General features: G+C 38.2%; 1 long non-coding RNA gene across 1 annotated transcript in view; it reads right to left on the bottom strand.

The window, feature by feature from the left end:
- Positions 1-5,523: 5,523 nt before the first annotated feature.
- LOC117285356 overlaps positions 5,524-25,893 on the bottom strand; it is a 54,383-nt gene continuing 34,013 nt past the window's right edge. Inside the window, exons 2-3 of the long non-coding RNA XR_004516353.1 lie at positions 6,490-6,618; positions 5,524-5,683 (exon numbers count right to left, since the gene is read on the bottom strand). This is a non-coding gene — a long non-coding RNA (uncharacterized LOC117285356). The remainder of the gene's footprint in view (positions 5,684-6,489; positions 6,619-25,893) is intronic.

Below are 25,893 nucleotides of genomic sequence, written 5' to 3'. Positions count from 1 at the left end.
TTCAGCGCCTTGGCAAATTTTCATACTCTCTTAAAGGTTTGGATCTGTTCTGAATGTTTTGTTCTTTGTACTTTTAATGTTGTGAAATGTCCCTGAGAGCTCCTTTGAGGTGACATTTTGGCCACTGTTACTTTTTCTGGATCTTCTTTGTCCTTTGCGTCACTAGCATTTTTTTTAAGTTTATGTCAGTAAGCTTCATTTGTTTCTGACTTCCACTGTCTTGAGTGTTGGTGTCCTCACTATGTCTTCAACCTGGTACCTTCAGCAAACTGCAATACATTTATTTGTAGAGCTTCGTCAGAACAAGGAAAATGGTTTTAGGCTTTCAAGCTCAGAAAATTGTGCAGAGGCAAAAATGTGCGAGGAAACTAATGGAGAAAATTTATTTGCAGAGTCTTCTGGTGCTTCCGTGTCTCTGGACTGAGTCTGGAGTTATGTCCAGTGAAAAGAACTGTGTCCTGTCTTTAAGCAGATTCCCTAATAGAAATAGAAAGGTTTTCCTCCATTCACTGCCTCTTGTGTTTTCCAGATTTAAGGAACCACATGTATTTATAGTTTTATCTTCATAGCACACCACTCTGATCTCTTCCTCTCCTGCTCTGACGCCTCCTGAATCCCTCCTATAAGGATTGTTGTTTCCTGGGGCCAACTGCCCACACCAGGCTCATTTCTTCATTGGGAAATCCTCGCCCTACCACATCATCACAATCCTTTGCCATATTAGGTAACATTCATAGGTTCTGGGAATTGGGACCTGGGTATCTTTAGAATGTTATTGTTCAGCCCATCACATCAAACCTTAGTAAGTAAAACATTTGTTATTTCTTTAAAGGTCATTTCCTGTATTGTAAGACTTCCCTGATGCAGAAGTATTTCAAAAATAGTGATAATATGGATACAAACAGTATAAATTGAAGTTTTCATTTACTGAATAAGCCCTTTATGATCCTTCAGATTAATATTTTAAATAACATTGCAAAGATACTTTCAGATCCCACAAAAAGCTGTTTTCAAGCAGCCTTATTAGACGCTGTAAATGTTATCTATTAGTAAATAATGATTTGTAAAGAGCAATATGTAAAATTACTAATAGTGCTTCCTAAAGGTCTCTACTAAACAAATCTTAGTATTATGGTCTGAAGGACTAAAGTCTGACCAAGATCAAGAATATGAGGTATGATCAAGAAATACAGTGAATGTTCAAATTTTTTTAGAAATGTATTACAGTAAGACACATTGCTTTTAGAAAATTTCAAAATATCCCCCCCACGCACGTGCACATGTGCACGTGCACGCACACACACACACACACACACATTTTGGTTTTTTGTTTTTGTTTTGTTTTGTTTTGTTTGTTTTTCCAGTTTTTTTTTCTTTTTATTGAGGTTATTGGTACACAATAATCTAGGTATACAATACAATTACATTCATCATTGGGATTCTGTACCTTTACATGACAGGTCTTGGTTCTCATTTTTTCCCCTTGTGCCTGCCCTCCCTTCACCCCCTCCTCCCCTTCCCATTTATAAACACTTTATTTCCATTTTTTCAGTTTCTCATATTTTTTTCCTCTCCCTTATTACCTTTCCCCCACCCTTCCCACTTTCCTTACACCTTTAGCCCTTTACTTCCTATTTCACATTATTAATTGTCACATTAGGATCCTGTGTACTATTATAGTTTTTCACACCAAAGAAACTATTCGGTATTTCAGTTAAAGAAATCTCTGTATGAACATTAAAAATAAGGAATCCTAAAATAAAACTAAAAAGGAAAGTAAAAGAGAAAAGGCAATGATGTAACATTAAAATAATCCTTAATCCTGGAGATGAAAATGGTCCCTGAACATATTTAAATTGCTTCTCGCTCTTATAGTCTTATCTTATTCTTTTTTCATTATTTAGAGAATACTTTATTAGTTTCTGTAATCAAACCCACGTAGATATGACCTTACATATTTAGTACGATGTGTTACCCCTGTACACAGGGGAAAAAAAAATAAATTAACATTTCTAGACCAATATGGTTGTCCATTTCTGTACAATGCCAAGTTAACAAAGTAAATTGGGATGATGGTTTCCAAAGTTGGCAGCACCGTTGAAGTTTCCCAAAATTCAATTTATATATATATATATGTGTGTGTGCACACACACACTTTGAACACACTTTTCATTCTTGGCACTTCCTGAAGCAGTTCTGGAAGCCTTTCAGGAGTGTCTTTAGATGTGCTGTCATGGCTGCTTCAATGTCCTTATCAATTCAAAGATTTACCTTCTTTTTAAATTGAGAATTTACTTGCAAAGGCATAGTAACAAAGAAATATTTACCCTCCATAGTCATACTGACTTCAAGGAAGAGCCAGAAGTTGCGTTGTGACAAATCTGAGGAATGTGTGATTGGTAGGTGAGGACACGCCACAGTGTTTTTCCAAGCCTGCCTTTCCTCTGCAGCAGCATTTACTAAATTTTTATCACACTTGCAAAGACACTCACAAAAACTTCCAGCACTGCTTCAGAAAGCAGCAAGAACAATAAGATATGCATGTTTAAATTGAAGGGGAATAATAGCAATACATCTTTTACTGTAATAAAAAATTTAAAATAAACACACACCATAGTTTTGGATTACTCCATGTACACTTTCCCATTTCTGGTTAAAATGGTTAAGCAGCTTATGTTTTCATATTTCTGGTAACAGTGAGGCAGGTCTTTCCTGGTGTACAGGCTGAGATGATATCTTGCAGAGCACAGTGGCTTTGGAGTAGGCTGACTTGGGTTCTGCCCTTATGTCTGCCACTTTCATACTACAGCTGCGATGGTCAATTCTATGTGTCAGCCTGGCTACACTCTAGGTGCCAGTTAATCAGTCAAGCACTAATCTGGGTGTTGTTGTGAAGGTATTTTGTAAATGTGATTAAAATCTATAATCTATTTACTTTAAGTAAAGAAGGTTATCCCGGATAATCCAGGTGGGCCTGATTCAATGGGTGGAAAGGCCAGAAGAGCAGAACTAAGACTTTCCTGGGGGAAAAGCAAGCCTGCCTCTGCAGTGCAGCTCCAACTCAAGCCAGAGAGTTCCGTCCTGCTGCAGAGGGATTCCCAACTTGCTGAGTCAATCCTCATAGTTGAGTAAATAATTCCTTGGGTATGAAAGTCCTTGGAATGGGGGATAGGTACTGGGAGAGAACTCTCCTGTTTTGGTGGAACTCTGATTACACGGTGCATAAATGACTATCTCTCTGATTTTTAATTTCTTCACCTGTAAAATAGGCATAGCAATAGCCTAGTGACTGGGATATAGTAGATCTTTTTATTATTGTCCATCTACTACTATTATTATTATGAAAAGAATGTCCTATCTGTCCCCTTTCCTCACCTTATTAGATGGTTTTCCCTTACCTAGAATTTAAACCTGCTTTTCAGTAACATAGGCCTGTGGATCCTAACTCCTCCTCTGTCTCTAAAAATGAGGTCTCCACCCCACTGTCCCCACAGCTCCCTTTGGAGGATTTGAGCCCAACCATTGTGCAGTTACATTGCTCTGTGTGGTGGGCAATTTATAAGGGGTTGGACCAGATATTCCGATCCTGGCAAGCTTCTTGCACATGGCTGTGAGTGGATTTAAGATGCCTCTTCTGGGGCAGCTAGGATGGCTGGGAAGCTGAGGACAGCCAGGCCCTGAACCTCTTCTCTGGCTCATTTTCCCTTCCTGAGGTACACACCCAAAAATGTACTCACGGCTAGAGAAGAGGATTCAGAGAAAAAAACCACTCATTCAAAAAGGAAAGCAGAACTTATATAAATATTCCTGTGCTTGGATCACATTTGCTAACACTCTACTTACTAAAGCAAGTGTGAGGCAGAGCTAAGAGGTAGAGACTATCCACTTAGGGGAAAGAGGACACGCAAACAAGGAAGCCATTAAAGGCAGCTATTAACACAATGTCAGAGTCCGCCCTGCTGCCACCAGTGTACACAAGCCTCCTACCTGCAAAGCACACCCCCCATGCATAAAGGCCACCGAAAGTCCTGTTGAAGCTCAGGCCATGATTTTGTAACCTGTATCTTTATTAGGAGACCTGCAAACCACAGGACAAATGCACGTACCACAGTTCCCATCCCCTGCCCTCAAGAACTTTGGCTATTGCAGCATTTCCTGCAAGAGCGCCACTGTCTCGGGTTTTCCTCCACACTGCAGATCTCCACTCTGTAATTTGTATAGCATTTCTCCAAACCCATACTGTTTGCCCTCAGTCAAATCACATGGTGCTGAAAGTTCAGCAGATTTGTTCAGAGTTTCTGGCAAGTGGATGCTTGACTGTCCCATCATTCTCTTTTCTTGAAATATCTTCCCAAAAATATTTGGATGCTGGGTATGGTGGTGCACGCCTGTAATCCCAGCACTCGGGAGACTGAGGCAGGAGGATCTCTGTGAGTTCTAGACCAGCCTGGGCTACATAGTGAGTTCTAGGTCAGTCTCAACTACATAGTGAGACCCTGGCTAAAAAAAAAAATAAAAAAAAAAAAAATTGGTAATTCCTCTCTTTCAACTGCATTGTTTAACATGTGGTACCAACTAGCAATTGATAATTAAACTAAATTGTTGAAAATGTAAACAATTTAATGTTTCTTTTTTTGTGAAATATATAACTATGTGTTTGTGTGGGCCAGTGCAATTACTTCAAAACCATTGGTTAAATGATCAATTGTAAGACACCACCCAGTCTGAGATACAATAAAATGTGAGGAATGTTGCATTTTATTTTTTTTTCATCATTGCATTTATTGGTACATTTTAGGTATACAGTACAGTTACATTCATTATTGGGATCTTGTACCCTTAAATGACAGGTCTTGGTTCTCATTTTTTCATTTGTCCCTGCTCTCCCTTCATCCCTCCTCCCCTCCCCCTTTACAAACACTTCATTTCCATTGTTTCATTTTCTCATTTTTTTCTTTTCCCTTATTAGCTTTCCCCTACCCTTCCCACTTTCCCTACACCTTTAGCCCTTTTCTTCCTATTTCACATTGTCAATTATATCATTAGGATCTTATGTACTATTATAGTTTATTCACACCAGAGAAACTATTCAGTAGTCACACATGTGTGACTTTTTAATTCACTTAGGAGTATATCCTCAATATATATCCATTTTCCTATGAATGACTCTAATTTGTCATTCTTTATGGCTGAGTAGTACTCCATTTCATAGAAAAACCACATCTTCTTTATCCAGTTTCCAACTGATGGGCAAATGGGCTGTTTCCAAGTTTTAGCTATTACAAACTGTGCCACTATAAACATAGGTGCACATATATGTCTGTGATATGATTCTTTTAATTCTTTTGGAAAGATACCCAGCAGAGGGATGGCTGGGTCAAATGAGGAATGTTGCAGTTTAGAATGGTGGAATGTGGGAGATTTGAAAGTAATCAGCATATATAAATATTTAAGGTCATATGTCTTAGTTACTTTTCTCTCACTGTTGATTACCCAAATACCCAATACCCAAAGTTGAAGGAGAAAAATTTTATTTGGCTTACAATTCATAGAAGTTTCAGTCCAGAGTTGACTGGCTCCAAAGCAATGTGGCTTGGTAGAGGAAAATCCGTTTACGGTGGGCAGAAGGTAGCAAAGCAACAAGGGACCTTAGCAACTTCTTTCTTCTCCTTTTATACTCTGTCTAGGCGATAGATTAGGGCAGTGCTAAACCAATCAGTGGAGTGATTTAATAATTACACACCCTTAATCCTAGCATCAATGTTCCACCTTCATGTTCTGAAAAAGCCCTATCTAAAACTGCTTGAGGCTTTGGGGGCCCTTCTGATTGGTTTCTGTTTGGTTCTGATTATATAACTTTCTTGTGTGTTTTTTTAAATATATATAATTGGTCTCCTTTAAATTCATTTGGGTTATGTGGCACCTGGCATAAGAGACTCCATTCTAATCTGGTCTGGTCTATTAGATCTAGTGTCAGAGCTCAATCCAAAACAATGACCAGCACTAACTTTTATTTAACAGTAGATTTTCTTGAATTGGTAACTAATCTGTACTTTTATGTAGGTGAAAATGTTTAAAGTATAAATAATAATTCTTTTCTTCACTCATATTCATTCTTACCATGTTTGTTTTATTTGTACTGCTCTGTCCAGAACTGCTATGATATAGTTAAGTTTTAAGTAAAAAAATATATATATGGTTTTTATCAAATACATTCTAGGTATCAATTATCATATAATTTTTCTTGTTCAAGTTCCTGATAAGCTCAGTTAGTAAATCTTTTTATTCTATAAAGAAATTGCTGGACTTATGCCAAATATTAAATGCCAATTGAATTATTACTTCATAAATGAGATCTGGGAGTGGATTTTGAAATTAAAAAAAAATTATTCTCCATTTAGTCAAGTTGGTTTTGTTCTATCAGCTCTCTGGGAAGATCCTGACATTAGTTAGCTTTTCCATCACTGGGATACAATGCTCGACACTCACAATTTAAAGTAAGAGAGGTCCACTCTGGCTCCATGGTTTGAGGGGATTCAGTCCGTGCTCAGTTGGCTCCAAGGAAGAAAAGTCATGGTGAAAGGGTGTGGTGGAACAAAGCTTCCGAGTTCATGGTGGCTGTGAACCAGAGAAGAGGAATGAATGGGGAGGAGGGAATGAAGGTCCACATGTAGTACCCAAGGTTGTACCTCTAAGACCCACCCTGACACATCCAGAAGAGTGTCCACCTGTCTCCTGGGCAGTCTCAAGACAATGAAGTTTACACAATCAAACTTAACTGTTGCAATTCTATCAGGAAGGAATGTGACTGCTGAGATTTGATTGGTCTGAAAATTTGTTATTTATTGTTATGCAGGCTGCATCCTTCCTCCACAGCTCATTCCAGTCTCATTAAAGAGAAAATTATGAATTAACAGCAGCTCATGAATAATTTGATTTCCATTTATCCTCTTGCCATCTTTAATGCATGACACAATTACAAGTTTTTCTCTGTGCTCAGTAAATGGTGGTCTTCACATTTCTTATGGCTAGTATTGCTTCTTCAAGAGAGAAAATTTTCAAAGCATCTCTTTAAAATAAAAAAAAATTAGGAAGGATAAATGAAACATAAACTGATATTGATCTGCTTCATTTACACAAGTCACTCTTAAACAAAAATATCAATTTCATTTTTCTTTCTTTTGCATACGGTTCACAAACTATGCCCATCATTCAAAGGTGCTCTTCCCGTGACCTGTGGCACTGTGATCCCTGCACAGCTTTGTAAGTGCAGTTGCATCCTTGCTCTTTTGCTGTGTTGATTTCAAGTTAGTGACTTCAGATTGCAGCTACTGATACCGATCCATTATCGTCTTTTCTGGACAGGAAATCGTGCACCGAGGCTTGGAGGGATGGAGTAGTGGAGGGGCTTGTGCTGCCTGAGCCTCAGTGCTCTTCAGAGTTCATTGTGCCGCTCTGCAGTCAGTTATGCTCTCTGCTTTCCCTCAGGCCTCCCCAGTCCAGTGCCTTCTACATTTCACAGCACCTGTGATGTTTCCGATGCTAGGCTCTGCATAGAAACCATAACTAAAACAAGCATGAGTCCTGGAAACCAAGATGTCCTTACTGTTGCAGGTCTTAGGACCAGAGGGAAAGGTTTCAGGATATTATTCCCTCTCCAAAATGTTTATCCTGCTACATGGAGCCTGAGAAGGCTCAAGAGAATTTCTCGGTGTATATAACATTATTGTATGCAACCTGAGACACAAGAAACAGTCAGAAATAGGTCTTGGGCATCCTTTAAGTTTTAAATAAATTTCTACATCAGCTGGAGATAAAGTATGTCTTTAAATGTGTGTCAAGGATTTTGACATATGAAATGTGGCCATTTAGATTCAGGTTCACAAGGCCACCTGATTAATTCACGAGTCCACCCTTTCATCTTAGACAGACATCACTTTGACTTGAAGAGTGACAGTTGTTGCTGTCTTTTCATTAATATTCCAAACCACCAAAACGCATACAAGCGGGGTTTCACCAGGTGCATTCTGGTGATCCCGCCTGCATTTATGTTCTAGAAAGTCGCACATATTTGTATTTGAAAATCACCAGCTCTATAATACCATGAAAGGGAAGTGGGTTTTTTGGTGTGGCTTTTCACTGGTACCACCTCAGGGATGGCTGCTGTGTGTTTTGCAGTGTAACAGCTCTTAGGACCACTGCTGAAAGTAACGGGTGCAATGACCATGAATAGGTAATTCCGTTGGTACGTGCATGCCACTATGCTCAAGGGCAGGGGCTCTGGAGAAGACCACGAGGCTCGAATTCCTGCTACCTGCAATAGATGTGAGCCACGTAAATAAACACTTAATTGTGTCACCCAGATTTACTTCTGTACTCTGCACAGTGGAAGATAATTAATGGAAAGTCAAAAGGAAAAACTGGGATTTTATAAAATATAAAAAGCAATCCATTATCTTGAATTTATCTTTTTAGGGGGAAGGACAGCTCAAATTATGGGAGGCCTGAGGCCACTCCCACCCTCCCAATATACTGTTGCTGCTCTTATTACCATAAAGAAAGTAAAAGGACCCCAAAGAGAGCGTATAGTTGCCTTTCTGTGTGGGAGTGGCTTTCAGGCCAAAGAGACGAAGCAAGGACATTCCATTTGATCACAACATCAGAAAGTGGCTTCAACCAAGGATACATTTTTGAAGAAAAAATAAATAAAAGTAGCTAGAAGAATCTAACTTGCTTTGCAGACATTTCCCTGGCTTTCTTTCTTTTATTTTTTAAAATTTTATTGGTACATTTTAGGTATGCAATATAATGACATTCATCATTGCAGATTTGTACCTTTACATAATATATCTTGATTCTTATTTTTCCCTATATCCTGCCCTTCCTTCAACTCCTCCACCCCTTTCTATTTACAAAATCTTTGTTTCCATTTTTTTCATTTTCTCATGTTAATTCCATTACCCTCTTTCCTTTCCCTACCCCTCTCACTTTCCCTTCCCCTTTGCACCTTTTCTTCCCATTTCACGTTATCTATTACATGTTTTCATCCTTATTTGTACTTGCAGTTACTCACACCAGAGAAACTACTTGATATTTACACCTGTGTGTCCTATTTATTTCACTTAGGAGAATTGCCTCAATGTGCATCCATTTAGCTATGAATGCCTCTAATTTCTCATTCTTTATGGCTGAATAGTACTCCATTTTATTTTTTTAAAAAAACAGCTCATTTTCTTTATCCAGACTCCAGTTGATGGGCAACGGGGCTGTTTCAAGTTTTAGCTATTACAAACTGTGCTGCTATGAACATGGGTGCATATATATTGCTGTGACATGAAAAAAAAAAAAAACCAGCTCATTTTCTTTATCCAGACTCCAGTTGATGGGCAACGGGGCTGTTTCAAAGTTTTAGCTATTACAAACTGTGCTGCTATGAACATGGGTGCATATATATTGCTGTGACATGATTCTTTCAATTCCCCAGCAAGGGAATATCTGGGTCAAATGGGACTTCTAGTCCTAGTTCTCTGAGGTATCTTCACATTCATTTTCACAGTGGTTGCATCAGTCTGCACTCCCACCAACAAGAAGGGTCTGTATCTCCCACAACCTGCCAGCATTTTTTATGTTTGGTTTCTTGATAGCAGCTATTCTTTCCTGTGTGAGGTGGAATCTCAGTGTTGTTTTCATCTACATCTCTTGAATGACTAGTGATGTTGAAAGTTTTTTCATATGTTTATTTGCTGCTTTTACTGGTTTGTCTCAGAAATGTCTGTTTATTTCAGTTGCCCATTTCTGGATTTGGGTCTTTAAATTTGGGAGGATTCATTTTTAAAAGTTCTTTAGATATTCTATATAGTAGATCTAGCAATAGCTGATCTGATCTAGAACAGCTTATCAAGCAACAGCTCTGTCTGAGCAACAGCTGCTGAAAATTTTTTCTCACATTATGGGTTGTCTCTGCACACTGTTAGTGATTTCTCTTGCTGTGCAGATGCTTATTGATAAGAAGACATCACACTTGTTGATTGTGCTAGGTCAGGGGAAACAGGTTTTGTTCATAAAATCTTTTCCTACACCAGTGTCTTCAAGAGTTCTACCTAACCACTCTTCCAGCTGGTTTAGTGTTTCTGATTTAATATTTAGATCTTTAATCCATTTTGATTTTAGTTTAGTGCAAGGTGAGAGATATAGGTCTAGTTTTAATCTTTGGCAAGCTGAAACCCAATTTTTCCAGCACCATTTATCGAAGAGGCTGTCTTTCCTCCAGTGAAAGTGTTTGGCTCCTTTCTCGAAGATGAGGTAGTTGAGCGTGTCTGGAGTTGTTTCTGCATCTTCTAATCTGTTCCACTGGTCCTCAGGTCTGTTTGTTTGCCAGTACCATGGTGCTTTTACCATAAGAGCTTTGTAGCACAGTTTCAAGTTGGGGATTGTGATACCTCCTACCTTGTCTTTATTGTCTAGAACTGTTTTTGCTACTGTAGGTCTCTTCTGGTTCCCAGTGAATTTTTGGATTATTTTCTCAAGGTCTGTGAAGTATTCTTCTGGGATTTCATTGAATCTATATAGCAGTTTTAGAAGTATGGCCATTTCACTATGGATCCTTTCTACCCAGGAACAAGGGATGACTTTCCATTTTCTAATTTCCTCTTTAATCTCTTTTTTCAGAGTGCTGTACTTTTCAGAGTAGAGGTCTTTGATTTCTTCTGTTAGGTTGATTCCTAGGTGTTTCAATTTTTTGGATGCTATTGTGAAGGGAATTGTTTGCCCCATTTCTCTCTGTGAGTCTGTTTTTCATGTGCAGGAAATCTATTGATTTTTGTGTGTTGACCTTGCATCCAATTACTTTACTGTATTTAGTTATTGAGTCTAGAAGATTTTTGGTGGAGTTCTTGGGGTCATCTCTATAGAGTATCATGTCATCTGCAAATACAGACAATTTGACCTTTCACTTCCTGTCATTATTCCTTTTTTTTTCTTTTTTGTTCCAGGGATCAAACTTGGGACCTTCTGCTTGCAAGGCAGCACTGCTGAGCTAAATCCCCAACTCTCTTTATTCCTTTTATTTCTTTATCTTGCCTAATTGCTGTGGCTAATGTTTCCATACCTATATTGAAAAGGAGTGGTGATAGTGGACATCCTTGTCTTGTTCCTGATTTTAGTGTGAAGGATTTCAGTTTTTGAGGATTTAGTATGATGTTGGCTATTGGTTTTTCATAGATGGCTTTTATCAGATTGAGATAGAGACCATCTCTTCCAATTTTTTGAGGCTTTTTTCTAGAAGCTCAGGTTCAGCATCAAGTTATTTCCTAATATGAATATTAACTGTTATGAATTTCCATCATAAAACTTTCATTGCATCCCATTAGTTGTATTGTCATAGTCATGTAATTGTAGGAACTGTCTGGTTTCTTCTTTAACTTCCTTTGTGAGCAATTGGTTATTCATACATGTGTTGCTCAATTTCCATGTGTTTATGAAATTCTTGCAGTTTCTTTTGCTATTGATCTCCAATTTCATCACACTGTGGTCTGATAATATACAGGGGATCACTCCAATTCCTTTGCACTTACTTAAACATGTTCTATGAATGAATTTGTGGTCTATTTTGGAGAAAGGCCCATGTGCATCTGAAAAGAATGTGTATTCTGATTTTGTGGGATGGAACACTCTGTAAATATCTGTTGAGATCATTTGTTCAAGAGCTGATTGAGTTTTACTATTTCATTGTCTATTTTCTGTCTGGTTGATCTATGTATTTGTGACAGTGAGCTATTGAGGTCCCCGCTACTATTATATTAGTGCTTATATGATTTTTTATGTCTGTTAGTATTTGTTTTCTATAGTTGGGTGCACTAGTATGAGGTGCATATATATTAATGATTGTCATCTCTTCCTCCTGGATTGTTCCCTTTCAAAAGATGTAGTGCCCTTCTTTGTCTCTCTTAACCAGTGTTGGTTTCAAAGCCACTTGATCTGCAAAGAGGATAGTTACTCCTGCTTTTTGGGGGTTCCTGTTGCATGGAGTATTATTTTCCACCCTTTAACTTTCAGTCTATGAGTTTCTTTTTGAATTAGGTGTGATTCTTGTGTGCAGCATATTGTTGGATCTTGCTTCTTGACCCTTTCTGCCAGTCTATTTCTTTTGATTGGTGAACTGAGTCCATTAACATTGATGATTATAACTGATAGTATTGACTTATCTTTGTGATGAGTTTTTCTTTTTGTTGGATTTACCTCCTTTGCATTTAATTTCTTGCCGTGCCTGATGGATTCATTCTGCTGGGCTTCCTGTGTTGTGATCCTTGTTGTCTTTTCCTTGGATATTATTTGGAGTGCTGGTTTGGTATTCATGAAGTTCCTATGGTGCTCTTTGTCATGAAAGTATCTTATTTCTCCATCAATTTTGAAAGATAGTTTTGCAGGGAGCATCAGTCTGGGTTGGAGGTTGTTTTCCTCTAGGGTTGTGTTCCTTTGAAATACATCGCTCCACACTCTTCCTGCCCGAGAGTTTGTGTTGAGAAGTCTGCTGTGATTCTGATGGGCTTTTCTTTGTATTTATTTCTTTTCTCTAACTGCTTGTAGAATTTTATTCTTCTGTTGAGAGTCTGGAATCTTAACTATTATATGCCTATGTGTAGTTTCTTTTTTTTTTTTAATCACACTAGTTGGAGTCCTATATGCCACACTTATCTGTATGTCAAGTTCTTCTCCCCTACTTGGGAAAGTGTTCTGTCATTAGTTCTGTGAATCTGGGCTTCCTGTGTTGTGATCCTCGTTGTCTTTTCCTTGGATATTATTTGGAGTGCTGGTTTGTTATTCATGAAGTTCCTATGGTGCTCTTTGTCATGAAAGTATCTTATTTCTCCATCAATTTTGAAAGATAGTTTTGCAGGGAGCATCAGTCTGGGTTGGAGGTTGTTTTCCTCTAGGGTTGTGTTCCTTTGAAATACATCGCTCCACACTCTTCCTGCCCGAGAGTTTGTGTTGAGAAGTCTGCTGTGATTCTGATGGGCTTTTCTTTGTATTTATTTCTTTTCTCTAACTGCTTGTAGAATTTTATTCTTCTGTTGAGAGTCTGGAATCTTAACTATTTATGCCTATGTGTAGTTTCTTTTTTTTTTTTTAATCACACTAGTTGGAGTCCTATATGCCTCACTTATCTGTATGTCAAGTTCTTCTCCCCTACTTGGGAAAGTGTTCTGTCATTATTTCTGTGAAAAACAGTTTCTTTTTAATGTCATCTGCACTCTCTCCTGTTTCTTCAATTCACTGTGATCAGTCCCATGTTATTTTTCCTTGCATTGTCTGGCAGCTGCTGAATTGATTTCTCATGATCCCTTACTATTTTTAAGAAATTTTCCTTTTCCTGGTCACTAATTGCAATCTTATGTTCTGTATCTGAAATTGTGTCCACACATTGGCTCATTCTGCTGCATAAACTTTCAGTGGAGTTTTGAATGTCCTGGAAATCTGTTTGCATCTATTTTATGGATTCCATTTGTTTCTTATTTTGGGATTCCATCATGTTTCTCAGCTCCTTTATTTTTTTATCTGTGTTCTCTCTAGATTTATTAATCATGTCTTGTACTATGGGCACAATATCTGTTGTTATCTGAGAAATTATTTCTGAACTCATTTTTTTTTTTCAGGTCTTCTTTCATTGCCAGTTCAGAGAATCCGGGTAGGGTTAAGTTTCATATTGTTCCATGTCATTTCCCTTTTGGGTTGCCTTAGGTGATCTGGAAGTCTGCTTTTGAGACTTATTTACATGTCTTCTCATTTCAACAGATGCAGCTTTCTGTGCCTTTGTTGAGGTGACTTTTTGCTCACCCAGTGGTCTTCAATTCTTAGCAAGCCAACCAAGCAGCCTTTACTCTGCTGCTCACCAGTGCAACAATTCCTGTATTCAGAATGATTGCCTTCTGGATCCCTGAACTGATTTGCTTCTGGCTGGGTTTCTGGCTGGGGCCCATGCATACTTGGGATAATATCTAGGTGTGCCTCTTCCTGGGGCCCTTATTTAGCTGTTGTCTAGCAGGGCTTTTGGCTGGGGGCTATGTAACCCAGTTCTTATAGTCTGCATAGGCTTCTGGCTAAGGTCTCCACACACTTATCAATGGTATTGGGATAAGCCTCTAGCTGTTGCTTGTGCATCTGTGTAGTTCTTTCCCAGATGGGCCCTTGGCTGTGGCCAGTGGTATGGTGGGCCTCTAGCTGAAGCTTGTGCACCTGTGCAGCTCTTTTCTAAGCAGGCCTGTTGCTTGGGAATGTGTGCCCATGCCTTCGGTGTTGGGGTGGGTCCCTACCTGGGATCTACTTGCAGCTGTGCCACTCTGGTTCACAACTGCTCCCGAGGATCTGTGCTCACTGACTGATGGAATTGCAGGCCTCTGGCCAAAGCTTGTGTGCATGTGCAGATCTCTTCTGGGCGGCCTTTGGCTTGGGTGGGTGTGTCCCCTATGATCAATAGTTTTAATCAGATTGAGTCAAGGTCTCCCTACCTATTTGCTTCAGTGTTGCTGTTTTTTTGTTTTGTTTTGTTTTCATAAATGGGTGTGGGATTTTTTCAAAGACTTTTTCTGTGTCTATTGAAATGTACATTGTCTTTGATTCTGTTGTGTGAAGTATTATATTTATTGATTTGCGCATGTTAAAACATACTTTCATCCCGGAGATAAAGCCTACTTGTTTATGGTGTATAATATTTTTGATGATTTCTTACTTTCTTGTCAATATCTTGTTGAGCATCTTTTTCGGTTGGATCTCTATTTGGTTTTGGTACCTGAGTAAGCGTAGCCCAGGAATGACCCTGGGAGTATTCCTTGCCTCTTGATTCTATTAAAGAGTTTGAGGAGTATGGGAATTTTGCCTCGCCTGAAATTCTTTTAGGACTCAGCAGTGAATCTAATCAGGTCCTAGGCTTTCCTTCAGTGGTGGATTTTTTTTAAATTACTGCTTCAATTTTATTGCATATATTTTATTATTGGGGATTTTTAAGTCTTCTTGGTTCAGTTTCAGTAAAATTCATATGTATCTTGAATCTCTCCATTTTTTCTGAGTCTTCTAATTTATTGATGTACAGGTTTATGAAGTAGCTGCTAATAATATTCTGGATTTCAGCAGTGTTTGTGGTGATTTCACCTTTTCCATTTCTGATTGCACTGATTTGGGTCTCTTCTTTCCTTTTATATTTTGAGAGATTGGCTAAGGGTTTGTCTATTTTGTTTATTCTTTTAAAGAACCAATTTTTTCCACCCACTGATTCTTTGTGGAAGGTTTTTTGTCTCAATTTCATTGATTTCTGCTCTGATCTATATCATTTCCTTCCAGTTTGGACTGTACTTGTTTTTCTAACATCCTGCAGTACATTGTTAGTTTATTTATTTGTTTGTTTATTTATTTATTTATTGACAGAGTCTCACTCTGTAGTTCAGTCCAGCCTTGAACTCACTATGTAGCACAACCTAGTATTGAACTCATGGCAATCCTCCCGCATCAGCCTCCTGAGTTCTGGGATTACAGACAGGCATCACCATGCCCAGCTAGATTATTTATTTGGATTGACTCTATTTTTGTGACATAGACATTCACAGCTATAAATGTCCCTCTTAGGACTGTTTTCATTGTGTCCCATAAGTATGTTGTACTGACGCTATTGTTTACTTCTAGAAACTAATATCTTCCCTGATGTCTTCTATAACCCATTAATTATTATTTAATTTCCATCCACTTACATAATTTCTGTGGCTTTTTACCATTAATTTCTAGCTTCATTACACTGTGATCTGATAATATGCACAGCTTAATTTTGATCTTTTGTATTTACCAAAGCATACTTTATGGGCTAGCATGTAGTCTATTTTGGAGAAATTTCAGTATGCTACTAAGAACAATGTATATTTAGTTGTTGTTGGGTGGAACACTCTGAGGATGTCTATTAAGTTTACTTGCTTGAAGGTTTGGTTCAACCCTGATATTTCTTTGTTGATTTTTTTGGTCTAGTTGATATGTCTAATTGTGACAGATAGTCCACTGTAATTGTGGTGTTATACATCTGATCTTTTATGTCCAATAGCATTTGATTTTTGAAGTTGGGTGTACCAGTGTTTGGTGCATGCATGTTAATAATTATTATCTATTCCCATTGAATTATTTCTTTAGCCAATGTATAGTGACCTTTTTTTTTTGCTTCTCTTCATCAGTTTGGGCTTGATGTTCACTTTGTCTGAAAATAGGAAAGCTGTTCTTGCTAGTTTTCATATTCCTATTGCATGGAATATTATTTTCCATCCTTTGATCTTTTTTAATATATGAGTTTCTGTTAGGATTATATATGTTTCTTATATATAGCATATCACTGGGTTTTGTTTCATGATCCATTCTGACAATGTTTGTCTTTTGGTTAGGGAATTGAGTCCATTCACATTTAGAATTATAATGGAATGGTATTGACTTATTCATGTCATTGCATTCTTTTTATGTTGCTGATTCCTTTTCTTTCCCTTCTAGTTACCTGCTCACCCTATATGGTGTATTAATTCGGTTAGACCTTTTTTCACTGTTAGTTCCATTGCCTGTTTCTAGAATATTCTTGGGAAATTTTTTTCAAGTGCTGGTTTAGTGGTCATGAATTTCTCTAGGTCCTCTTTATTTTGGAATTATCTTATTTCTCCATCAATTTTGGAAGCTTATTTGTAGGACATATAAACCTATGTTGGTTTTTGGGGGGAGGAAGGGCACTTGAAACAACTCACTCCAAGCTATCCTATCCTTTATGGTTTGTGTTGAGTAGTGTGCTGTAATTCTAATAGGTTTACCTTTATATGTGATTTGTCCATTTTCTCCAATAGCTTTTAAGATTTTGTCCTTGTGTTGGACTTCTGGAACTTTGATGTGTGAGAGAGTTCTTTTCTGATTGTAGCTATTTGGGGTTCTATATGCCTCACTTATCTGTATGTTAAATCCTTTCCTCATATCTGGAAAGTTTACTGCTATTATTTTAGTGAACAATAAAGTTATGCCAGATCTGTGGTCTTCTGATATTTTTTAACTAATTCTAATTAATGTTAGATTAGTCTTCTTTGCATCACCCAGCAGGTGTTGGGTCCATTTTTCATGCCTTTATGTTGTTTTTAAGGTACCTCTCATTAGTGGATCACTGACAACAGCCCTGTCTTCTAGTTCTAACACCCTGTCCTCACACTGTTCTCTTCTATTTCCCATATATTCCATAGTATTTTTAATCAGCTAAATTTCTGTTTCATACGTATTCATGAGCTTCAATTCTTTTCTATACTGGTCATTTATGTTTTATATAATTTTGTTTACCTCAGCTAAGTTTTTATTAGTGTTTTCTATAGACTTACAGATCATTTTGTTTATTAGGTCCATTATCTCATTATACTTTTTTATCGTTTCAAGTGTCTTATCATTGTATTTTATCTCCCCTGTTATCCTTTTGAATAATTAGGTTGTATGGCTTTTGATTTCCTCCCCTTGGATGGCCCATGAATCAGCTTTGGGGAGTTTGGAATTCTTGGGGACATTTTGTTGCCTTATCTTCATGTGTTTCTATTTTTTTGTTTGCTTGTTCATTTGTTTATTTTCTGTTCTGAGACTTGCAGGCTGATTATAGTGGGAAACTTTGTTGCTAGTATGGAGATCTCTTTACTTAATGCCTGATTTTCAGCAACGCCTTCTGGCTGTAACTAACTACTGGCCTTTGCCTCTTTCTCAGGATCTAAACATCTCCATGTACTAGGGAGGGGATGCTTCAGCTACTTCGCCTAGTGGCCAATTGTCCAGGAATGGGCTGCAGTATCCTTAATAACTGAAGTACAAGCCAGATATTGGCATCCAGAGAAAACCAATTAATAGCAACAAATATGTCAACTAGCTTACTATTACAGCTATTATAACATAATAAAATCAGAAACAGTAATAGTGTCAAAGACAAATTAGATAATGACATACCCTAAGGACCAATAATTACCACTCTTTACCATAGAACAAAGATATATAATTATAGTGTAAACACTAAGACAAACCAAATATCAACCTACAGTAAATGTCTACTAGATGGAACAACTTTACCTCCAGTACCAAAATAACAGTATTCAGCCATAGTATCATAGAGTTAACTAGCTATCTACAGATTCATAATGCTTAATAGTTATACTAGTAAAGGTAGAGGGTATGAGGAACCAGAGAAAGAAAAAAAAAGTAAAATTTAAAAAATTAAACAGTAGAAGATGAGAGGGAGGAGAAAGGAATGATGTAAGGATCCTATTGAGGATTAAAAAAGAAATTAATATTATTAGATAATAGTCACAAGAAAGGAATGAACAATAAAAAGAAGAAAGAGAAAAACAGAGCAAAATATAAGAAATGAAAGATAAGGAGAAAAAAGGTTAATGAGGAAGAGAAAAAGAAAGCAGGAAAATCCCCAAACCTCAAAAAAAAAAAAAAAAAAGGAAACAGATAATTTTTTTAAAAATGTAAAAAGGTTGAGTTTAAAAAAAATTGGTCTGTGTTTTGAATGAGGGATTTCTTTCCAGATCTGCAGTCTTGAAATCCAGCAAGTAACGTTCTTCTCTGCTTAGCTTTACGGCCTGTGGGTTTGTAAGGTTACCTTCCTGCGCCAGAGTCCCCTCTGTCCATTCACCCCAGACTGTAATAAACTGTCCAAGCTGAGGCATGCCCTTGCTCATGATGGTAGATAGGAAAAACACTCAACTTTCTGATGTCTGGTGGATGCAGGCCACTTGGTGGGGGAGAGGACATTTCAAACAAACTGTTAGCCTTAATGTCAGTATTTGCTGGGCCTGGTTTCTCAATATGGAGAGCAGGCCCCATGTCCTTCCTGGCTGAGATTAAACTTCTAAGGTTGTCTGTGTCTAACCTGCCACCTTTCTGCAGTCGTTTCCTCTAGTTGTCTCTCACCTAGGCACTTTGGGAGAGTAACACTGAAATCCCTGAAACTACTGGCCATGTTCTCTGGGTCTGTTGGCTCTCCAGGATTACCTTCTCTCTCTGAGCATTGGCCTTGTCCGTGATCGGGTTGGTCAGTTAGTCCATACTTCTGCTGCCTTGTGCCAAGATGAAGTGAAGTGTAGAGCCAACTTGGAGTTAGTGAATGATCACAGCTTGGCAGTGGCTTTCTGTGTCATCCCACAGTGGGCTATGGCTTACTGCCACAGACTTATATAATTGCCAGAGTTATAGAAGCATATTTTGTAGTAGTACAGTGAGGAATTTCCACCTGGAAGCAGTATTTCTAGAAGTCCCTCCTAGGTTCCTTAACATGCATTTATCCCCCAAATTGTAAACAAGGATCAAAATGTATAGGACAAAAGGTCTAAGCTGTAGGGGAAGTGGGAAGGGTAGGGAAAAGGTAAGAAAGGAAAAGAAAAATAAAAGAAAAGGAAAAATGTAAATAGGGAAGGGTGCAGAGAGTGAAGGGAGGCCAGGAAACAGGGAAAAATAAGAACCAAGATACATCATGCAAAGGTACAAGAACCTAATGATGAGTGTAACTGCATTGCATACCTAAAATGTACCATTAAAGAAAAAAAATATATATACATTTATCCCATCACTCACCAGGTTCCTCTGAATTATCTGTTTATGCTTCACCTTCTGTGCTAAAGCACATATAAGGCAGCACTGCACCTTACATTCATGAGAACTCAAAGTGCATTTAATAAGGTGTTATTAGTTATTTTTTTTTCCTCTCATTGAGTTTATTGGTACATTTTAGGTATACAGCACAGTTACATTCATCATTGGGTTCTTGTGCCTTTACATGACAGGTCTTGGTTTTCATTTTTTCCCCTTATCCCTGCCCTCCCTTCACCCCCTCCTCCTCTCCCCATTTACAAACACTTTATTTCCATTTTTTCATTTTCCCACACTTTTTTCTTTTCCCTTATTAGCTTTCCCCTACCCTTCCCACTTCCCCTACACCTTTAGCCCTTTTCTTCCTATTTCACATTGTCAATTATATCATTAGGATCTTATGTACTATTACAGTTTTTCACACCAGAAAACTATTCAGTATTTACACATGTGTGACTAATTTATTTCACTTAGGAGTATATCCTCAATATGTATCCATTTTCCCATGAATGAATCTAATTTCTCATTCTTTGTGGCTGAGTAGTATTCCATTTTATAGAAAAACCACAACTTCTTTATCCACTTTCAAACGGATGGAGAAATGGGCTGTTTCCAAGTTTTATCTATTACAAACTGTGCCACTATAAACATAGGTGTACATATATCACTGTGGTATGATTCCTTTAATTCTTTTGGAAAGATACCCAGCAGAGGGATGGCTGGGTCAAATGGAACCTCCAGTCCAAGATCTTTGAGGTATCTCCATATTGATTTCCATAGTGGTTGCACCAGTCTGCACTCCCACCAACAATGGAGAAGGGTTCCTTTCTTCCCACAACCCTGCCAACATTTGTTATTCAGTGATTTCTTGATAGCAGCCATTCTTTGTGGGGTGAGGTGGAATCTCAAGGTTGTTTTCATCTGCATCTCTCGAATGACCAGAGATATGGAACATTTTTTCATATATTTACTTGCTGCTTTTACTTCTTTGAGAAATGTCTGTTCATTTCAGATGCCCATTTTTGAATTGGGTCTTTATATTTGGGGGGGCTATTATGCTTTTAAATGCAGTTTTATTGATAGGTATATTTGGAAATAATGATTCAATAGGTTTCTCTGCTGCAAGGTCTGTTATAATTTTTTTTTCCATTTACTTGGTATAAAATTTTTTACAAATATTTATTGAGTGCCTCCCATGCCAGCTAGCATTTTGGACATTGCGAATTCAGTTGAGAACAGAAACACCTTAATTTCATAGTATCCATTACAGCAGAGAAACAATAAGTGAAAACGAATGAATGATGTGTTGGGTGGTTGTAAGTGACATGACGAGAAACAAAGTAGGGTAAGGAAATCTCGAATGGTGGTCTTGGGTAAACAGGTGGCAGAGGGGTTACATAGGGTAGTGACCAGGGAGGGGCTTCTTTGATGAAAAGACACTAGTGATGAAGCCTGAAGCAATGCAGTGAGCCATTCAGAAGGGGTGTTTAAGGGAAGAGTAGGCACAAAAGCCCTGAAACAAGAGTATGCCTGGTGTTTTCCAGAAAGAGCGAGGAAGCTGGTAAAACCTGAGAGGGTTAATGTAGAGGGGAAGTGATAAGAAGGGAGGTAGATCAGTGGAGTTGGGGTCAGGGAGCAGAAAAACAGAATGTGCTTGGCTTTAAGGTCTTGCTAAGTGGGCTTTCGGCTGAGTTGGTGGGGCCTGGGCAGAGGCTTGACCATTTCACTGATAGCAGCTGAATGGGAGCAAGAGAAAAGGAAGAAAACCAATTAGGAAGCTATTGTAGCAATTCAGAAGTGAGATAGTGATAGTCTTAGTGGCAGTGGTGGTAAGAGGTGAAGTAGATTTATTTTAAAATTACAGTTGACAAGATTTATTTTTATGGGCTATAAGAGGAAGAAGTCAAGAAAGGTTCCAAGGACTTTAACTCAAGAAAATAGAGGAATAGGACTGGGGATTTAGCTCAGTGCTTCCACCGCCTGCCTTGTAAACACAAGGACCTGAGTTTGATCCCTGGTACAAAAAAAAAAAAAAGAGAAATAACACTGCCATTTACTAAGACAAGGAGAACTGGGAGATGTGAGAATTGGGGAAGAAGAGTCCTAGTCTTTAAAACTTTTATTGGTATATGTTTGTGATATATAATAATTACATTAATTTCAGGAAATCAGCATACCCACCTCCCATTTCTTTTGCTCTTTGTTTTATTCATATTGTGGGATTCTCATATAAGCAAAACCAGGTGATATCTAACCTTCAGTGTCTTATTTAATTCTCTTAACATTATGGTTTCAAGATTCATCCATTTGCCTACAAATGACAAGAACCTATCCTTCTTTATATCTCAATAATACTCTAATATATCCCACATTCTTTGCCATCTCTCAGTGGGCCTCCAGGCTATTTCTATAGCTTAGCTACCATGAGTTGTGCTGAAAATCCTGTCTTGATAAAGCTACCTTCAAGAAAAATATTGCTAGACCTGAGTCCAGAGTCACTGTTGATGTGTTTATATGTATTATAAATAGCCCCAAAGGAATATAGTAAGTTGCTTTTCTTGAGTAATCCAATACATAATTTATGCTGTATCCTGTGGACCTAGTGTTTCATGTAGCACACTGTGGACACAAACATAGCAGAGCTGAACTAAATTAGATGTGCCAGAAAAAACACATCTGAGAAATAAGCCATCACATGTAAGTTTAATAACAAACACTTACATATGGTGTGATTTCTAAAAAGACAACTTATGGGAAGAAGAATTTTGATGAACTATAAAATGATGAATATTGCACAGTGATATGACTTTTAGTAAGCACATAAGAACTCCCACATTCCAAAGAATGCTGTCTTTTCTTTTCTTTTCTTTTTTTTTTTTTTGGACCAGTGATTGAACTCGGGTCCTTGCGCTTGCAAGGCAGGCCACCGAACCACTGAGCTAAATCCCTGGCCCCATTGCTGTGTCTTTTGATGTAATCTCTGTATTGGTCAGCTTTTCATCACTGGGACCAAGTATCTGACAGATTAATTTTGGCTGTGGTTTCTCAAGATGTAAGTCCATGGTCAGCTGGCTCTGAGGTAAAACCATCATGGCAGAAGGACATGGCAGAGAAAAGCTGCCCACCTCATGGCTGCCAGGAATCAGAGACAGGGAAAGAGGCGGAGAGAGAGGCTGAGCCAGGGCATACTCCTCAAAGTCACATCCCCAGTGATCCCTCCGCCAGCTAGGCCCCCACCCGCATCAGCACATTCAGCTGTGAACTCATCAGTGGATTAACCCACCTATGAATTAGTGCAGCCATGATCAAATTACCTTCCAGAAGCTCCACCTCTGAACACACAAGTCTTTTGTCCAAATCATGACAGTCTCTAGATGGCTAAATATCCCAGTGATATTAAAACTGGCCAAAATATCTTTGAAAATCATATTTGGATTAACTTTTTTTGATTCACTGTGTAGACACAGTGCCTCTAGTATCCTTAGATATGACAAAATAATTTGAAGGTGGATTTTAATTTCTAAAATTGTGATACATCATTCAAAGTCAAGCTAGATATAAATGGGTGAATAAAGTGAGAAATATTTTATTGTTAAATGTGAGTAGGGCTGGGGATTTAGCTCAGTGGCATCATGCCTGCCTCATATAAGTGCAAGGTCCTGAGTTGATCCTTGGAATCACAAAAAAAAAAAAAATGCTAGAAAATTATATCAATAATGTTTCCTAATGACCTTGAGAATCATTCCAAAGAAGAATTCCAAAAGAATCTTTGAACAGTAATAATAACCCTAAAATATTCTTCCTGTAATTTTCACCTTCACTGAAATACATTAGCTTTGCTGTTGAAGTCTATGTTACAGTTACATGCTCAATGTCAAAAGAATGATCCTAATTATTTCTAAAATGAAAAACTAGTAAATAGGTAAAGTTAGATTCCCCTGTGCTGACTCCCATCACCTGTTCTCTTTCCACAGAATACAGAAACGCCACAGAATATTAAAATTATCTGGATAATTAGAAGCTGAATTTGAGCTAATTCTTTCCTGATAATCTAGATAGAAGAAATAAAAGGGTAACAATTTATCCCTACAGAGGAATGGAGGTAAAAAATGAGTTTGTCCTAAGATCTATCTTAGACTAAGAAACTAATATACCAAATAGACCTGGCCTTATGCCTGATGTTTACCATTTGCTAATTGGATGCAAACACGTCTGTGAATTTTTGATGGTGAGCCAGCTGCTATGTACTCATTTTGGTTGATTAAAATGCTCTCAGTGGAGATTCTGCTCAGAATTGATCAGTCCACTTCTGTCTGCTGGGAAATGAGAGTTGCCAGGGCCTCTTCTGCTGAATGGTAAAATTATTCCATCACAGCAAGGCTCTCTCAGAACCCAGGTTTCCAAATATTTCAAGGATGGAGAGCCTTTCTAGGTTGTTTCCCATGCAGAGAAACTCCAATCTAGGCCACAGGGGATGCTTTAGACAAGCCAAGAAGAAACAAAGTAGTTTCCCATTAAACATGACTATCTCAATCTAGGGATTTACCTAAACATCTTTGAGATAATTCACATGAAGGAATTCTGGGAAACAGAAAACTTTATAAGCTCTGTCTTACCTGTTCTGCAATAGAAGTATCCCCTGAAAGAGGATATTCATTCTGTTATCCCTGAAAGAGATATTCATTCTGGAGAGGGTTCTCCCTTCCCATTCACTGTACTTTTTCTGACAATCCTATTTGCGAGCTTACAGAAAACTTCAAACTATGATCGTGTTCCGCATAATGCTTCTTTCCCCCAAGGAATTCATTTTGCAGCAAAGGGAGTAAGGATGTAAAAGGGCTATTGAGGAAGTGCAATGATGATGAGAAAGGCCCAGAATCCCCTAAAACATCCCCAACCTTGAGAATATAGGGATTCAGGAGTCAGGCCATGTTCGGACTGGAATGGCAGAGATGAGTCATTCTCTGACATAAAGGATACTCTCCTACTACGCAGATGTTGATGGAGAGAATGTTTTCTTCAATATGCGTTAAATAGATAGTAATATGTATTCCCATCCTTGCCTCGGGGCTGTATTAACTCTTATGTTCTCTGTCATAATACAAATCCAAAAGTTCTTTGATCAGCTGGACATTCTGCATGACAACTGGTCAATTTTATTGTTGACATTATGTTAATGAAATCTGGGAAATAGCATATGACAAATACTCGGATTGCCTTCCTAAGACACATGCGTGACACTGTGTAAGAAGTAAATCTTGCATCATTTAGGGGCCTACTGTATTGACGAAGTACCAAAGGATCCAACAGAATGGGGCACACCCAGGAATCCCCTCCCAGGATAAAGGTAGGTCATTCCACCTTCACTTCCTAGACAGACAAATTACTATATCTTACCCCCTTTTTGGATTTTGAATACAACACATACCTCCCTTGATACTCTCCTCCAACTCATTTATGAAATAACTCAGAAAACCATCAGCACTGAGTTGGTCCCCTCAAAAAGAGAGGACTCTAAAATAGGTTCAAACTGCCTCTTGAGAATATCTCATGTGCTACAGGTGACCTTGGTGGGACATAGGGTGGAGTTTTTAGAAAGCCCCAAAAGGGAATTTATAGCACAAATTCTGAATTTTGGAGCAAGACAGTACCATCTGCATCAGAGAATTAGTCATCATTCCAAAATAAGTGCTTGGCATACTACTAGGCTGCAGTAGAAACTAAGTGCATGACCAAGGGAAATCAAATGACTGTGTGCTCAGAGATGACCACCATGATGATTAATTTTTGTGTCAGCTTGACTGCATAATGGGGCACCATTATTTTTAGGTTGTGAGAGTGTTTCTGTATGAGACATCAGTTCTTGTATACTTTGCCTCAACACAGTCTGGGAGGGCAGACATTCTTGTGATCCTTTTCCATTATAGACTCTGAGAGCACAGCCCACGGCCATTTGTCTACATCCTGCAGTCTGAGAAGTTTCAAGCTGGCCCCTTGAAAGTTTCTCTTGTATATATTTCTACTTGTTTACTCAGCCTAGGATACATATCATGGGCCCTAAGATTCTCTCTTAAGTTCTATCACTATGCTGGAAGTAAGGAAAGCCTTCTCCACCTCTTGTATACTAGCATTTTCTCCAAGGAAGTCCTCTGACCTCAACTTCAAACTTGGTTAGACAGATTAAACAGTTAAACTGGTGATACCTTTGAAATGCCCTTTGGGCCAATAATTCCTAACCACTTTTTTTTTTTTTTTTTTTTTTTTTTTTTTTTT

This window comes from Fukomys damarensis, unplaced genomic scaffold, assembly GCF_012274545.1.
Source record: "Fukomys damarensis isolate Sample0158 unplaced genomic scaffold, DMR_v1.0_HiC HiC_scaffold_1, whole genome shotgun sequence".
Taxonomy (NCBI): Eukaryota; Metazoa; Chordata; class Mammalia; order Rodentia; family Bathyergidae; genus Fukomys; species Fukomys damarensis.
This window is presented reverse-complemented; position numbering and strand designations above follow the sequence as displayed.